At 62.8% G+C, this 4,490-nt stretch overlaps 1 protein-coding gene across 1 annotated transcript in view; it reads left to right on the top strand.

Moving 5' to 3' along the window:
- The first annotated feature begins 1,284 nt into the window (after positions 1 to 1,284).
- The window catches only part of LCK (LCK proto-oncogene, Src family tyrosine kinase), an 8,183-nt gene continuing 4,977 nt past the window's right edge, over positions 1,285 to 4,490 (top strand). Inside the window, exon 1 of the mRNA XM_009648531.2 lies at positions 1,285 to 1,456. The gene's annotated coding sequence lies outside the window, so the exon portion shown is untranslated. The remainder of the gene's footprint in view (positions 1,457 to 4,490) is intronic.

A 4,490-nucleotide genomic window follows, 5' to 3' on the forward strand; every position in this document is an offset into this window, starting at 1 on the left:
TGGGTGCGCGGGCTGCGCCGCTGCAGGAAATGCTCGTCACCAAACTGGCTGCGAATTGAGGGGTTGTTTTTGACACTTGAGGCTGGGAGGTGCTGGGGGCCGTGCTCAGGGTTCGGCTGTCCCCAACGCCCCCATCCTGCCCCATCTCCCGAGCCCCTGCAGCGCTGCACAGGGCATAGGAGGGACCCCGGGGGTAGTGCCAGCCGGGGCTGGCACACTGCCCTCATCAGAGGGGTTTGCTTTTGGCTTTTTCCCTTCCTCCATTAACGCAAACCCTTTACAAAAGAAGTTGCTGCTTGGGGATGCGACTTTCACAGAAAGCTTTTTGCAAGCAGTGCCAAGTGAAGCTGTGGGATGACCCAGGGATAATTCCAGGGGCTGCTTCTCCTTCCCAGGGCAGCAGCGGGACACAAGGAGAACCCAATGTGCACCCTGAGGCTGCAACACACCCCAAAGCCTGGCAGCTCTCCCTGCCACCCCCTGCCCGGGGCACCCCTGGCGCTGGTGAACACGATGGGCACGGGGCTGCGCAGTTGCCCTTGGGAAATGTCCCTGCTAGGGTGGATGCTGCATCCAGCGCTACCGCTGTGGTGCTGCCCCCCAGCCACCGCAGCCCCCCCAGCGCAGCTGGGCTTCCTGCCTGTGCCTCCGCAGAGCAGCCAGCAGGTACCTGCGGCTTCATGTTTGATCTTAAAAGCCAAGACAATAGCGTTGTGGTTGCTCTGCTCTGAACTGTCTCCAAAAACATAGGGCTGGCAGCTTGGCTGGGGTAAAAAGTGTCCCCTCTGTCACCATGGCTCTTGGGGTGCTGGGGTCTGGGGTGACCCGATGGTGATGGTCAAAGTGGGGGCTGTAGAGTGCAGGAGGAGTCCTGCAACCTGCGTAGGGTCTGATGGGGTCGGGGTGGCTGGTGCGTAGCACCACCAGCTTGCCCACGCTGAGCAGCGGAGAGGGGACAGCACAGGGGACCGGGGGGCTCAGCTAGCCGGGACTGCCTGGGCAACGGGTGACAAACCCCTGCCCATCGCTGGCCCCTCGCACCACATCTCCCAGCCCGCAGGACCCCACTCCCCCACCGGCTGAGGGGCTCAGCATCCCGTTGCCCACCCGGTCCCTGGGGACTGGTGGCCAGGGACAGCCAGAGCAGGGACCCTCCATGCCAGGGATGGCAGGAAGCCATCGGGGTTTGTCACTCGCTCTTGCGGTTGTGCGCGAGCTGTGAACCAGCTTCTCTAGAGTTTGCTCATGAGGCAGGAAACCAGGGCAGGCAGCGAGGAAGAGCGAGCGGCGGCGGCAGGGAGCGCGCGCCCGCATGCGGGGGGCTCGTCTCTGCTCCCCAGATGGTCGCCGCGCTCCTGCCGGGGATGGAGAGGATGTGAGTGGGGACGGCGCCTTGGGGCTTGCTGCTGGGCCATGGGAGTCTGAGAGCGGCTGGTCCTCGCCTCGCTGCCAACAGGTAATGGGGAGCTGGGGGCGAGAGGGTTTGCACCCTCCGGATGGGAGCTGGGGACCACCCAGGTGCCTGCGGAGGGTGGGGGGTCCCATTGCACTCTCCGAGGTTGGCCTTTGGAGGGATGGAAATGGGGGTACGGGCTTGTCGCTGCGGGGGGACATGAGCGCTCGTTCCCTGGTGAGGGATGCGGGGAGCAGGGCTGTGTGACCCTTCCTTTGTGGCCTCCCAGGTGGGGTGAAAGCCACTGCCCCGATGCCCTCTGCCCATCTGGGGGGGGGTCTGCCCAGGGTGGGAGCGCTGGCCCCCTCGCAGGGCTCTCCCTGAACCCCCATTTCCAGGGCAAAGCAGGAGTTTTGTCCCCAACGCCAGGCTCTCACCTGCCAGGCTGTGGGCGACAGCAGCTTAGGGACAGGCAGCAGTTTAGTCCTGGTCCATCGGGGTCCACTGCCCGGTTTTGGGGGCTCAGACACTGAGACACCCCTGGTTTCGGTGCTGTCTCCGTGCAAACACGTCCCTACTGCGATGGCAGCTTTGGGGCTGTGGTCTTCCGCGTCTCTGCAAGGCTATGCCAGCACGGGACAGAGTGTCCAGCTGGGTCACAGCTGCCTCGGGGACATCCGGGGCACCCCGGTGAGCCTTAAAGAGCATCAGGGACTGGGTCAGCCCAGCCTTCAGCCCTCCTCACGCCCGCCCATGCTTGTGAACAAACCAACCAGACCCGGCCGAAGAAGCGCGTGTGGAAGGGCCAGCACGGGGCAGCTCCTCCGGAAAGAGCCGGGGGGTCCAGACATGCTCCCGAGCAAAGCCGGGGAGCGGCACATACGTGGCTGTGCAAGGACACGCGTGCACACCCATGCACAGACGCAGACACCTCCCCGGGGACACGATGAGGCATGGGGCAGGGGCGCCTACACATCCCTCCCAGGCAGCCTTCACACGCAAAATTCGGTTGCACAGATGTAGTCACAAAAACCCGACTTCAAACGCCCTGTTTCACCGGCGTGGCCCTCGCACCGCGCAGGTGAAACGGCTGCTCAGTGGAAATTATGCTGTGGCTGGGGTTCATAAGAAAAAAAAAAAAAAAGAAAAAAAAGAAGGCACAATAGCAGCACCTCCCTCCCCACCCCAGCTTTGTGCAGGAAGGAAAAAACACCTCCCGGCACCGCTCGCCTTTGGTAAAGGTGCTTGAAGGGCTGCGGGCAGGTCTGGGAGAGCAGGGGCTTCTCCTCTCGTGGTGCCAGGGTTGTGCTTGGGGCTGGGTATGGGCTTTGCTGCTGCCGGGCATGGCCGGGGCCTTGCCTGCTCCTCCTGCCTGCATCGGGGCACCGCAGCATGGCCAAGCCCATTTTTGGGTGCCAAAGTGTGTTCCCAAATACGCGTCACTGGAAGCTGAAGGCACCAGGGTGGTTTTTAGCATCTAAGTCCCCAAAGGAGCGTTGCATGGCATGGGAGATGCTCGCTTGTCTGCCCTCTCCTTGCCAATATCACTCATTGCCTGCTTCGGTCGGCCACCGTGGCACTGGGCACCCCAGGGCGATGCTGTGGGGACAGCCCCCATGTCCTTGCTGTGGATGCTGAAACAGCCATGCCGACCCCGTTCCCGAGGGAGGGGGCTCCTTGTCTGCAAAACCAGCCCTGGCAGCGCGGGCTGGGGGTTTCTGGCTGGCAGCAGGCTCTGACTGTGGGGGCTGGTGGCACCCTGGGGACCCTGTACCCTCCCCGGGGACCCCCTGTGAGGCTCTTCCCTGTGTCCCCAGCTGCACATGGGGGTACCCACTGAAACGAAGCCCCTGCGGCCGTGCCCTCCCCGGCAGCACAGAGAGAGGTGGATTTAAGCGGGTGCAATGAAAACATAGCGGTGCAATGGCTCCCGGGTAGGAAATGAAGGAGAAAATGGTGCTGGCGGTGCCGGCAGCCAGCATCACCCAGCAAAGCAGCTCCCGGGGCTCAGCCGCTCCGGCCGGGACCCAGCTCACTGCAGGGCACAGCGGGGACGGGGACCCTCGCAGCTGCACCACCTCACCGCCAGATAAAAGCTCCTACTCGACGTTTGCAAAAGCAGCCGCTGATTATGGGTGCTGGGGCAGAGACACCTGGGCTGGCTCGCAGCAATGTGGGGCTCCCAGCCCTGCCGTTGGCACCCGATGCCTGTGGAAACCACACCAGGACCCCTGAAGAGCCCCCAAAGCGGCTGGGCAGAGTCTGGAAAGAGCATTTGAGGGCCAGGTCTCGGTGGAGATAAATCCCGCTGGTGTAGGCGTGGGGAGATTCTGCAGAAGAGCATTTTCTAGGGCCGTGGGCCGCTGTTTCCACGTGATGCCCTGCCGGGGCTCCCGGCTCCGTGTTGCACTCAGCTTTCTCGGGAAGGCGAGAGCTGCCCAGGTGGTTTGCAGAGCCCCTGCGACGCTCGTGGCATCGCTGCCAGGCTGCCCCCTGCCACGGTGCTGGGGGTGCTGGGGATGCTGGGGTGCAGCCCCATGCCGGCTTGGTGTCACCGTGGCCATGGCTGATGCCTGAGATTGGGGGATTCTTGACGTTTCAGGGTGAGTTGCTGAGGATGAGGGCCCCCCGAGCAGGGGTGGGGGTTTAAAGGCCATCCCTGCCGCAGGTGAAATGGGAGCACAGCGATGGGGCTGAGTGAGCGGGGGGAGGCTAACGAGAGCCCTGGGGAGAAGGAAATCAGAGGCGATGCAGCGTGGGTGTGTGAGAGCTCGCATCCGCCTCTGACCCCAGGGAGCCGCTTTTAGGGCCGGGGACGTGCCTGGTCCAGCCAAACCATGTAAAACATGCGTTGCAGGGCTGTGTAAAGACTATTAATTGTTAATGGGATATTCATTATTAGAGTGTTATCTAGATGGAGAATGTAGGGACCAGCCCAGGGGCTGCAAGGTGGGAAGGAGCTGGCAAAGGAGGCAACGCCTGGCTGTGCCGTGAGCTGGGGGAGCCTCAGGCTAGAGGACTAATTGCCTTCAGTGTTTTTAATTAACAAAGCCAGGACAAAATTAGGAGGAAATATGGGGGGTGACAGGGGGGCAGG

Source organism: Egretta garzetta, unplaced genomic scaffold, assembly GCF_000687185.1.
Source record: "Egretta garzetta isolate BGI_Z169 unplaced genomic scaffold, ASM68718v1 scaffold101, whole genome shotgun sequence".
Classification (NCBI taxonomy): Eukaryota; Metazoa; Chordata; class Aves; order Pelecaniformes; family Ardeidae; genus Egretta; species Egretta garzetta.